This window comes from Canis lupus, chromosome X (assembly GCF_048164855.1).
Source record: "Canis lupus baileyi chromosome X, mCanLup2.hap1, whole genome shotgun sequence".
Taxonomy (NCBI): Eukaryota; Metazoa; Chordata; class Mammalia; order Carnivora; family Canidae; genus Canis; species Canis lupus.
In genome coordinates this window covers 81,083,409-81,096,783 of record NC_132876.1, presented here as the reverse complement: position 1 = coordinate 81,096,783, position 13,375 = coordinate 81,083,409, and the positions used below count along the sequence as shown (strand labels likewise).

The 13,375-nt window shown below is 39.6% G+C and overlaps 1 pseudogene; it reads right to left on the bottom strand.

Moving 5' to 3' along the window:
- Positions 1-4,770: 4,770 nt before the first annotated feature.
- On the bottom strand, positions 4,771-5,243 carry LOC140628524 (GTP:AMP phosphotransferase AK3, mitochondrial pseudogene; annotated as a pseudogene).
- Positions 5,244-13,375: the final 8,132 nt, after the last annotated feature.

Below are 13,375 nucleotides of genomic sequence, written 5' to 3'. Positions count from 1 at the left end.
GAAAATTTTATCTTTATCCATTGAATTGCCTTTGCACCTTTGTTGAAAATTATTTGATCATATACTCTTCTGGCATGTCAATTTTTCCCCAATACCACACTGTCTTGATTACTACGAGATTATATTTAGTCTTGGTATTAGATAGTGTGAGTTCTCCAACATTGTCCTTCCTCAGAATTGTTTTGGACATTATACTTCCTTTGCCTTTCTATATAATTTTTATAATCAGTTCTGTGGGTTGAGGAATGAATGGTTTTAGGATAAACTGAAGCAGTTTTTCTTTGAAGGGCACAGATAAATGTGTCAGTAGCTACAGAAGGATATATGGGATGGGGTTAGTATTTTCCCCCTTAACTTGGGAACAAATCAATGTAGAGGAGGTAATTTATGGTTCAAGAGGGAAAAAGCAATAATTTCAGGAGCAAAGTCCCTGGGATGTAGAAGACATGGGATCCTGAGCAGAGGTGAGGAGCTGATTGCAGTCAGGAGCAAGTATGCAGAGAGGTGGCAGAGAATGCCCAAATAGAAACAGATAGATTGGGTTTGGGAAGCTCTGAGAAGTCTCACCTTATTACTTCTATCATCTCAATGAATTATTCAGGGAGGTTACTAGAAAGAAGGGGAGTTGCTAGCAATTGAGGAGTATTGTGGTATAGGTAGAATAAGAATGAAAGTAAGAAGCCATTTATTCATGGTCATACATTTGAGATAAAATAATTAAATATGGTTTTAAGGTTTTCTCATCACTGCTTGGTTCCTCAGACATAGGAATTGTTATATTATTATGTGGTCATTATATTAGTAGTAGTAGGAGGAGGAGGAGGAGTTGTAGCATAATAAATAGCTATAAAATCCACCTCCTCAAAGGTACCGAAAGTATGTGTAGTAGTTTGCTCAGGCTTCCTTAACAAAGAACCACAGACTGGGTGGCTTAAAAACAAATTTTTTTTCTTATAATTTTGGAGTCTAGAAGTCTGAGATCAAGGTGTCAGCAGAGTTGGTCCTCTCTCCTTGGCTTGAGGATGGCCATCTTTTCCTTGTGCCTTTCCATTGTCTTCCCTCTATTCATGTCTGTGTCCTAAATCCCTCTTTTTATAAGGACTCCAGTCATATTGGGTGAAGGCCCACCCTAATGACCTCAGTTTAACTTATTGATCTCTTTAGAAAGATCCTATTTCCAAATATGATCACATTCTGAGTTCCCAGTTAATAGCACTCCAAAATAGGAATTTTGAGGGAACACAACTCAGCCTGTAACAGTACTATTATTTATTCTAATACTATCTTTAGTTCTATTACTAATACAGTTAATTTTATTCTAGTAATGACCTTGTAAAGTAGGAAGTAGTCACTGAAGCTCAGGTATTGTATCTCTTGCCAAACCTCCATAGGGATGCAAATCAAACTGATAAAACTTGTGTGTTTTTTGAGTGGGGTGAGCTGACATTGAAAGTCAATCTATTTATCACCACTTCATTTGTGATCTTTAAACTAGAAATACTCAGCATCACTAAAGAAAATAATAATCAAGGATAATCAAGTTTTATGAATCTACAGATATAGTGGAAATCATACTGGATGTAGAATCCAATGAAATATAGCCAGTCAGGTATTGGAAGTAACCACTACCAAAAGTCCCCACCCCCTGCAGTCCTGAGGCAAATGATTAGCAAAGAAATCCTCAGGCCACTGCAAACATTCATACCTCCACACCTGCCAAAGCCATATATCTGTGATCACTTCTGAGAGGAATGAAAATGGCTTCTACTTCCCTAGAGAAGGGCATATGATTAGCAATACCTAAGACGTTGTGGAGTACCACCTAGAATACAAAGAATCTAGCACTAGCAGTACAGAGGAGATCAGAGAAGGAGGTGGGAAAGAGGAGTAGTGGGAGTTAGTCTTGAAGAGAATCAGCATTGTTTTGTATGGAAACTGCCTCCAGGGAGGCTATTACAGTTTCCTTATGCAATGTAGGGTTAATCTTCTCAGACACAGGTTTAGCTACTTCAATTGGCAAAGAAGACTCTTCAGAATTTAGGAGCTCAATGTCCTCAGCTTCATCAGGGTCTTCTGACATGTTCCCATTCTGACTTTCAGGATTCCACTGTTTTTAATCAATGCCTTCACTTCAGCAGTAGACACCCTGCAAGGTTGGGAGTTCAACTTGTGTTGTAATTCACCCAATCAGGACAATTTTTTTCTAAAATTTAATTTTATTCTAGTACATTAATACCAATGTATGCCTGGTAACCCAGTGATAATTCATAAGTTTAGTATTTTCACAAAATTTTTATAAAGCACGAATATTAACATTCAAACAAGGCTTTATAGAACATTTCATAAAGAATTAAATGTTCACCATAATCCTTTTTAAAAGGATTCATCCATTTTGAAAGATCAACATTGAATTTTTAAAAATCAAAAGAAAAGAAAAGGAATTTATTCCCACAAAATACATAAAGAACCACTTGCTTGCTGACATTTGTATTTTAAGTGCCTGGAACAAAATGGGTCAAATGCTCAAAGGCAGTTAATAACAGCTTGTACAAGGCTTATTTCATTTGTTTTAGCACCAAGTCAGGTAAGAATAAATATGCCATTGAAGATGTAGTTGGGTTTCTTCTCCACGTCTCATTGCCCCACTCTTCCTACCAGGCCACAGGACATAAGTGTGCATCATTGTTGCTCCACTAAGAAATCAAATCATCTTCATTTTTAAGTGGCTACTCAACTTATACACACAGGCAAGGTTCTTTCCCTGCCAGATGATAGGACGGCAGTAAAAGCTAGCAGATATCAACTTCTTTAATTAGGAATAAAGAACTTCTTCAGCAAACTCAATTACTTTCTGATCTTTTTAAACCTGTCTTGTAAATTCTTTTAATTGCTACACCTGTTTCTACTTATGATTGCTTTATATGTAGGGAATTTTCCCCAGGCATACCTGATCTATTTCTATTTCCTAATGACAAAGTGTGCTTGCTTTACTTAGGGCCATGGGTTTTCTTTTCTTTTGTTTTTGTACTTTAATTTGTTACTCATCAAGATGGATCACTCATAGTGATAAAAAACAGAAACTGGCAAGTAGATCCTAAAGCACATACTTCTTAACCTGAGTAACATTTGAAGACATTAAGCTATAATTACATTTTCCATTAAAAACTTGACTTCAGCGCTTTTGCAAGACCTTTTTTTTTAAATTTATTTTTATTGGTGTTCAATTTGCCAACATATAGAAAAATACCCAGTGCTCATCCCGTCAAGTGCCCACCTCAGTGCCCATCACCCAGTCACCCCCGCCCCCCGCCCACCTCCCCTTCCACCACCCCTAGTTTGTTTCCCAGAGTTAGGAGTCTTCCATGTTCTGTCTCCCTTTCTGATATTTCCCACTCATTTTCTCTCCTTTCCCCTTTATTCCCTTTCGCTATTTTTTATATTCCCCAAATGAATGAGACCATATAATGTTTGTCCTTCTCCGATTGACTTATTTCACTCAGCATAATACCCTCCAGTTCCATCCACGTCGAAGCAAATGGTGGGTATTTGTCGTTTCTAATGACTGAGTAATATTCCATTGTATACATAAACCATATCTTCTTTATCCATTCATCTTTCGATGGACACCGAGGCTACTTCCACAGTTTGGCTATTGTGGACATCGCTGCTAGAAACATCGGGGTGCAGGTGTCCCGGCGTTTCACTGCATCTGTATCTTTGGGGTAAATCCCCAGCAGTGCAATTGCTGGGTCGTAGGGCAGGTGTATTTTTAACTCTTTGAGGAGCCTCCACACAGTTTTCCAGAGTGGCTGCACCAGTTCACATTCCCACCAACAGTGTAAGAGGGTTCCCTTTTCTCCGCATCCTCTCCAACATTTGTTGTTTCCTGCCTTGTTAATTTGCCCCATTCTCACTAGTGTGAGGTGGTATCTCATTGTGGTTTTGATTTGTATTTCCCTGATGTCAAGGGATGTGGAGCATTTTCTCATGTGCTTGTTGGCCATGTCTATGTCTTCCTCAGTGAGATTTCTGTTCATGTCTTTTTGCAAGAACTTCTAATGTCAATTTCTAACATAAATCATTTTCCTCAATGCACATGTATTCTCAAAAGAAAATATGTCTTAGGAAAGTAATATTTTCCTATATACTAACTTAGTATAATTTTATAGCAGACTGAAACTTCTGAGTAAACTGAAGGTATGTTTAACAACAAAACAAATAAATATAGCATATATGGCCAAGCTTATGTTTCTTAGTGTAAAGGCAGCAGTGAATTTGCATCCTGAAACTAATCTGCATATCCAGTTGCTTTTTTCCTGAAATATAGTAGGCATGGTGTCTCACAAAACCATGTACCACAGTGCTAATGATGCCAGTTTTTTTGGCATCAGTCTATGCAAATTTCTCCAATGCGATACTTTCCCAAATGGCAAGGAATTTTTTTTAACTTTTTCAGAAAAAATAAATCTTTATCAACCATTTACTCTTCCAAACAAAAATTATACTACTACCAATTGCTCTTTTAATTATGCTTTAGAAGATTTTTCAAAAGTTAAGATGTACCTGATGTTTCTGATTTGCACATCCATAAAAGATAACTGGATACAACACACTAGACTAAAAAATGAATCTTAATATCTGACTTATTTGGCATATCCTTAATTTTCAGAATAAAATCAGAAGTGAAACTAGTAATTTTCAAAGAATTCATACATTCCAGTCTCAGGATAAAGAACTTCTAAATGCACAGAGGAGCCTCTGCCCATCTTACTAGTTATATGCATTTTCCTTTATTTGTGGAATTTTTTGTAGGAAAGCATAGACATAGGGCCAGATTTTGTCAGTTTCTGTTCCAGAGAATGTTTTCAGCATCCCAACACCTCCTTTTTCTGGTAATATTCCAGGACTGCCTCTATTTGGATTTTGTAAGCCTTCAGTCTCTCAACAACTGTCTCTGGCTTATTTTCCTCACACTGAATGAGAGGCTCTCCAGTTACGTCATCAATGCCCACAGTTTGAGGAGGGTTGAATTCCATGTTGTAGACTCAGCCACTGGCTAGATGAACCCAGCAAGAAGTGAGACATTGCTTAATGACCTCAAAAGGCACTTTCAGATTAATTACTGTGTCAATTTGATTAGCTCTATCTGGGGCTTTTGCCTACATAAGTGTCCTTGGAAAACCATCCAAAAGCCAGCTATACTGGGTCAGGTTTTTCAGCTCACGAAGGGCCAGTCGAGTCATGACATCATCTGAGATGAGCTTTCCTTGGTCAATAAAAGTCTTGGCGGGCAGCCCAGGTGGCTCAGAGAGAGGTTTAGCGCCACCTTCCGCCCAGGGCCTGATCCTGGAGACCTGAGATCGAGTCCCGCATCGGGCTCCCTGCATGGAGCCTGCTTCTCCCTCTGCCTGTGTCTCTGCCTCTCTCTCTCTCTCTCTCTCTCTCTCTCTCTCTCATTAATAAATAAATGAATCTTAAAAAAAAAGTCTTGGCTAACACACCAGTTTCTGTGCCTCAAAGCATGTTGTCTTGGAGCAGGTCCCCACTGGAGAGGTGCTTCAGCGTGAAGTGTTTGGTGATACACAACATCATGTTGCCCCCATTATCATTGCACTCAGCAACCTTGCAACCTTGCAGAAAACCCCATGGTCTGAGGGAGAGGCCCAGGCAGAGCCCCCAGGGGGCTCCAACCTGGCTGCATACTTCCCCTGCTCCAGGGCCCCAGATGGCTAGCTGCTGAATGTTAATCTCATACAAAAACACCCTCTAATTTGAAACAAGATTATCTATCTGCCATATATAAACGTAGTGAGAATGAAGATATAACTGCAAGTTGAGCCCCAGAATTGATTAAGGCCATGAAGTTTTGCCAATTTTGCATTTCAGCAGTTGTTAAAATTAATCCAGTACCTGTGCTGTAGAAGCACAAATGTCATTAGTGCCTCTTTATCTTTTTCTTGTATGAATAAATTTGGTAAATTTTGGGTTTCCAATTGGGTCAGATTCTGGACCTTTATTTCATTTTTTTCTTCTCCCTATACCCACTTTTTTCTTCTTTTTCTTCCTTTTTCTCCTCCTACTCTCCTCCTCCTTCTTCCTCTCCTCTCTCTTTTCTTAAACTTTATATTTTAATTCCAGTATAGTTAACATAGTGTATTATTAGTTTCAGGTGTACAATATAGTGATTCAATACTTCCATGCATCGCCTGGTGCTCATCCCAAGGGTACTCCTTAATCCTCAATTCTTTCTTTTTCTCTTTCCTTCCCTCCCTCTCTTTTTCTTTCTTTCCATATAGTTGGAAGCATTATCCCTATCCTATTTATTTATAAATTTCTTCTTCCAGAGAGCCTCAAATTCGTATCATGAGGATTAGGGGCTTCCCACATCACAATATTCGTTTTTTAGGGTTTAAGGACCTGGGCTTAAGTTGGGTTTGAATTAATCTCTTGGTATGCTACAGGAATGTCATTGGCATTTTTCCATAATTATCCTCAGAATTGGGATCTTTTTTTTGGTGACAGGTATAGGCAGCATCAGGAACTAAAGTATTTTGTGGAGTCCTAGCAAGCCATCTGCATTTAGGGCTGTGGACCTCATTAATTCAGATAGCAACTACTCTCCAAATAGTGATTGTTCTTCCTCCACACAAGTGACCACTTGACCAGTTCATAGACTGTATATTATTTCACAGGGTTTAGCCTTTTCTATAAATGCTCTATAGAATGGGAGACCAATGCCTGGTTGATACACACAATTAATTGGTCACAGGGTAAAAGTTATTTCCCTGAGCCTAGTGTTAAGCAACAGTTTATTCTAAATTTGAAACACACCATTCATTTTAAGACACATAGGTGGGTCTGGGCCATGACAAATGTCCCAGGGCTATTTTAAAGAGAATAACAATCCTATACTCCAATTCAAAAATGCTAATTATCTATCAAAACTTTCAACTTAGGTTGGTGAAATCTATAACAGAAACTTGGTAGAACTTCACAAATCCAACAAAAAGGAATACACTCAAAAGGCAAGCCAAGCCAGTAGGTAGCAGTTCAAATTCCATACTTTCTACCAAACAGCAGAACTAGTTATCAAGCCAAGGTAAGAGAAAAAAGATCCCCAGTGGTGGTGGTCATCACCTAGTCTATACTGCTCACATTGCCAATAGTTGTGCCCACTCTAAAGGTACAGGATGGACCCCTCACCCAAAATTAGGTTCGGATATTGCCACCTACACACCAAGAGAATATTCAAAGGTTTAACATTCACATAATGAGGATTTTTGAGAGAGAGCAGGGTGGGCTTCCTAAATGGGTCTGAAAATATCTTGACAGAACAAGAAAAGAAAACTGGCTTGGAGTTTCTATTGTGGTTAGGGGGTGGGATCACGGTGAGTGTCCCTATGCATGATTTAAAACTCCCATTGGCACCAATGAAGGGTACACTTTATCAGCTTGCCCAAATGTGGGTAGATGAGCAAGAGAGAGAGGCCTGGCTTAAAAGTTGCCAGTAGTCCACAATAATATAAAAGTGGAGTCAGATTCTTTATTGCGCCACCCAGATAAATCAATTAATTATACTTATAGGGGATTGTACAAAATCTGCTCTGTTTGACTTAGGCAACACTGGATAAGATTGGCAACTATAACTCCTACTAGATGATTGGAACAATCAGGAGAAGAGACCTCAGCCAGTTGCAGTCAAACCAGTTCAGTACGTAAAAGCAAAGAGTCCAGCCATAACAACATAAGGCTAAGGAGGAGCATATCAGATAACTAGAATGTTAATCTTGTTCTTTGTTTCAAGGCTGTTCTTTCTGGAGTCAGCAGATGTTGGATGGTTTCTGAGAATTTTTAAACTAAGATTTTTTTTCTTGGTCAGCAATTAAGTTATGGGTAATGGTGTAGCTCAGTATTAAATTGACCAGATATACTACGGATAAGAACTGACAAAAGTAGATAGAAATCAATAGTCTCTTTCTCCATTCTTGACCACCCAAGGTCAAAGATTTTCTCTCCCCACCAGCCAGATTGTTATTCTCTTTCCATACTCACATGATTGATGTGACTGGTTCCTGCCGCAATCACTTCACCATTTTTCCCAATCCTTCCAATGTGTACCACCATATCCCTGATTTCGTACCTGTGTGGTTCAGAAATTTCTTCTTTGTATTTCTTCTACCATTTGACATGATCTCATACCCCCTGACATGTGGGCCATGCCCAGATCACCTTAGGGGTTATTACCTCATATTAATGATTGTTATTATCAATATCCACAATTGCCCAAATCTAGCAAGCAGAGCCAGACAACTGAAAAAGCATCAGATTAGAATCTCCCATCCCCACAGTCTTGTTTCTTGCAAATTCTAATAGCCTGATTTCCCAGGAGCAGGTATGGAAGCAACAAACAATAGGGAGAAGAGTGAATTATGTAGTTTGGATTTTCTTACAGCTCATCTGGGCTTCCCCCCCAAAACCCCCCAACCTCATAATTAGGCATTTTATTTGAATGGAAGGTAACCTTCTGAGGAATTACCATATTTAGAGCCCAAACTGCCTATATAAGTGTGTGTTCCACTGGGAACTGAGCCTTCATTATCCAGTTATCTTTTTCACTTTCTCCTTAACGAGTTTACTTTATCTTTCAATTGCCTGGGGATGATATGGGGCATAAGATTTCTACAGAATGCCTATATAGCTTCCCATCATTTGTTATTTTTTGCTATAAAGACAGTGTCAATATATACACATGTTTAGAGAATCAAAATATGCAACATAGTCCACCTAAGAGGCTTTGAATAGTATGGTCCCCATTTGCTAGGTGGATAGGAATGGCAATGCCATACCCAGAAAAGGTGTCTATGAAGCCAATGCCCAGTGGTACTCTCAAGAGGAGAATAGGGGAGCTATTATAGTCTATTTGCCAGGACTGGCTGGATCTAGTACCTCTGGATATGTGCCCCAAAGCTCCTTTTGCCACTTGACTGTGTATCTAGCAGTTTGGGCACATTTGCCAGGCTTCTTAGCCCCATGTACTAGGTCTTGCTTTTGGGGTTCAGCCCTGAATTGTAGATGAATTATCCTGTGCAATGCTATATTCAGATGGATGCTGTAACCAGGTATCCTTTTATGGATACTTCAGATTTGATCAGTATGATGGGTACTTTTATGTGTCATCTTGACTGGATCACAGGATGTCCAGATATTTGAGTAAATATTATTTATGGGTATATTTGTAATGATATTTCTGAATAAGATTAACAATTTAATTGGTAAACTAAGTAAAGCAGATTGCCATTCCAAGTGTGGGTGGCATCATCCAATCTGTTGAGGGCCTGAATAGACTAAAAAAGCAGATGGGGGAAGAATTTGTCTCCTCTCTGCCTTAGTGTTTGAGCTGGGATACCAGTCTTTGCCCTGATACTGAGACTTAAACCATCACCTTCCCCTGGTTCTCAGGCCTTCAGAGCTTTCCTGGGTTTCCTGCTTACAGGTGTCAGATCCTGGGACTTCTTAGCCTCCATAATCATTTGAGCCAATTGTTCATAATAAATTAATGAATAAGTTAATATCCAAATGGTTTTGTTTTTCTGGAGAACCCCGATTGACACTAATTTTGATACTGACAGTGATTCTAGAGGAACAAATGTTAAGAATGAGTTTTATGAACTGTTTCAGAGTTTCTGGAATTGAATCTCCATACTTATTAGATTTAAAGATACTAATGACTATTTCCAGTAGTAAAGAAAGCTATGATAAACATGGCAGGATCTGGCAATACAGATAGGTGAAATATCTGTATTGTATATTCCTGATCAGCCACTTACAAGAAGGAGCTGGGTGACTGCATACATGATAGATTTGAATATTTTTGGAAAATTTGTGAATATAATGAGGTTGGCTCATTAGGAGATTGTTCCTAATGTCATGAAAAAAAAGAATAGGCTGAGGGATTTGAATTCCAAGCTCAAGCACCACATAAATTATCTGAAAATTTCTATGTGTGCCCTGAAGGAGACTCTTATCTCCTGCAGCTGCAGGGCTGAGATTGCTAAAAATCAAACACAAGCAATTAGCTGAATTACAACACAAATTGAACTCCCAGTCTCACAGGGTGTCTACTATTAAAGTAAGGGCATTAGTTAGGAAAGAATGGGATATTATAAGTTGGGATGGGAACATATGGGAAGATCTTGATGAAGTTCAGGACAAGAAGCCTCTAAATTCTTATGAGTCTTCTTTGCCAGTGAAAATGACCTCCCCAACCCCAGTGGCAGCAACTTTCTCACTCCCAGAATTAGCAGCCCTTCCACTCCTGAGATTAGCCCTGCATTACATGAGGAAATTGTAATGTCTTCACCCAGGCAGTTGCCATGCAAGACAGTGCAGATTCTCATCAAGATACTCCCACTACCTGTTTGCTGCTATACTTGTAACTAGATTCAAGTCTCATCAGATCCCTAAACATGAGGTATAAAGCATGACCCATGAAGAGATGTGCTACAATCCAAAAGAAATGAACTACAACTGGAGGCACCACCTGGTTAAGCTTATGATGATCCACTGTCATTCTCCAAGATCCATCTGTCTTCCACATAGGCCAAATAGTCAAGTTGATACACGTGTGCATATGTGTGTGTAGGTCAGCAACAGGGGCTGTAAGTCTTGTGTGATTTGCTGCCATATAATGTCTCTACAGAGGCTCAGACTTAATTATCTAGCCATCATCCTGCCAGACACCACACTGCCACCCTGCTGGCTTTTGCCCATTAGTCAGTGACCATGTAACAGGGTGCATTCTGAGGGGTGTTATACTTTTGAACAAAGTTTCCTTTTTCATGCAGTGCTGTAGTATAGTTTTCTTTGGGGCTGCACAGAAGCAGGCACCCAGTACACCTCATTGGCCTTGATACAGCTGATCCATCTGTGAACCAGGCCCAGGTATCCTCAGGAACCTCAAGTTACTAAAGCCTTCAAGAAGCCCAAGGTGCTGGCATAGACCCCATAATGGAGACAACCTCAACTGGAGAGCGACCAGACACTTTTTTATGTACTATTAGATGCCATAATGTCAATCTTACTTTTCCCCTGAATATACCACTACCAGTTAATAATGGATGCTTTTGTGAAATATCTATTTTGTTTGTGTTTTCATTTCTGATTCATCCCATGGTAGGGATATCAGGGTGTAATAACGTTGTTGCTTTGTTAGTGTCTCAGAGTCCACCAACACCTGATAACAAGCCACTAATAGTCTCTCAAATGAGGTATACCATGTGAGGGAAGTGGGGGAGGTTGTCCAAAACCCTCAGGAACATCATTGCCTGGTGATCAGATCTTTCTGTCACAAGCACCAGTCTGCATAATTTTCAAGTACTGAAACTTGTACCTGAAAGGGATCCTTAGAGCTGAGTGGCCCAAGTGGAAGTCTATACAGCTTGCTAGATAGTTTCTAGGGCCTGTTGTTGGTCAGGGCCACATTCAAAGATGGTTACTGTTTCCTCATATGAGGTACGATGAACTTCAAATATTGAACAAGTCTATCAGATGTCGTGCCCCCTTTTGTTTACTGGGGTTTTTAAGATAATCCGTTTTTCTATAACACATTTAGGGATTATTCTCTGGGCATAAGCCCACATGGTTACCAAGAATGTTGCTTGCATTGCTGGCCACTGATTCTTGTCAGAGTTCATTCTCCAGCCCTGGTTACTCACATATTATAACACCTATCTAAGGCAGTCTGTATGCTGTCTTTAGCCCTTCCAGCCCAGAATAATGTCTTCCATGTAATGTTACTAGAAAAACTGTGGTGTAGTTTCAGTCTTTTCTATGTCTCAGCCTATTCAGTGATGAGAAATCATGGGGGAGTTCAGATCACCTTGAGGCATCACAGTAAACATATATTTTAATCTGACTCACATGATGGCAAATTAGCTTTGATCATGTAGATCCAGAGGGATGCTGAAGAAGAGATCAGTGGTGCTCAACACCACACATCAGAATCCTTCAGTCTTCACAAAAGACTCAGTCATCATTATGCTATCTGGAATTTCAGGGATGAGAGAGACTATTGCATTGAGTTTATAATAGTTCAAAATGAAATATCAAATATTATTGGCCTTTTTCACCAGACACATAGAAATAATATAAGATTATATAGTTTCATTAAGCATCTCTGTCTCCACTAATCCTTGGTATCTTTATTGCTTTACAGTAACTACATGACTAGGCTCAGCACGTTAAGCAGATTCTTGGTTTTGCATTCACATCACCACCACTGTTCTAATTGTGGTATTTCTCAATAGGGAATATCCCTTAAAGTCAAGAAAAGTATGTTACAACAACTTTAGTGGGTATTGGTCCCCAGATGCCCACGTATAAGGTTTTATAAGTCCATTGTCCAATCTGAGATCTATTTCCAAATCCAATTAATTTGAGGCTAATTTTCCTTTCACTGCTATAACAAATTATCACAAACTTAGTGGCTCAAAGCAACACAATTTTATTCTGCTACAGTTCTGGAGGTCAGAATTCTAAAATTAATGCATTAGCAGGCCAGCATTCTTTTTGGAGACTTCAGGGAAGAATCCATTTCCTTGCCTTTTCCATATTCTAGAGGCTACCTGAATTCATTGGCTCATGGCCCCTTCCTCTATTTTCAATACCAGCCATATAGAATATTCTGTCCTTTGACCTTCTGCTTCCCTCCTATAAGGACTATAATGATTCTTATGATCACATTGGGCCTACCTGGATAATCCAGCATAAGCTCCCCATCTCAAGATCCTTACGTTAATCACACCTCTTTAGTTCCCTTTGCCATGTAACATATTCACAGGTTCTGGGGATTAGGATGTGAACATTTGGGGGGGGGGCAGGCATCATTTAGCATACCATACTGGCCATGCTCATGGGTGCTGCTCAGCACCATAGTGCTATGTCCAAGAGTTGAAAAGTTTTGGCAACCTTCATTTCCATCATGTCCCCAATACCCCCTGACCAGTGCACAAGGCCTTCAGACCCTCTTAGGGAAGGAAGGATCCTGGCCTTTGTCCCAATCTTGTTTGTCTTGAAGGTTGGTAAGGTCTGGGTAAAGAGGTGATATTGAAGATGTTGGATCAATACTAATTCAAGTGGCACAAACTTGAGCAAGGTCCTCTTAGGCCTCCTCCTATTTGTCCACAGTAAATTCCAAAGGAACACTCCCTACTACAGCCAGAACTTTAAGTTTTGTAGTCCTCTTATGGTCTGATAGAAAGTTTCCTTCATGGGTGCAATGAACCGAGTGTTTATGTCCCCCCAAAATTCATATGTTAAAATTCTAATCCCCAGTGTGTTTGGAAGTGCAGACCAGGATGTGATTAGCTCATGAAAA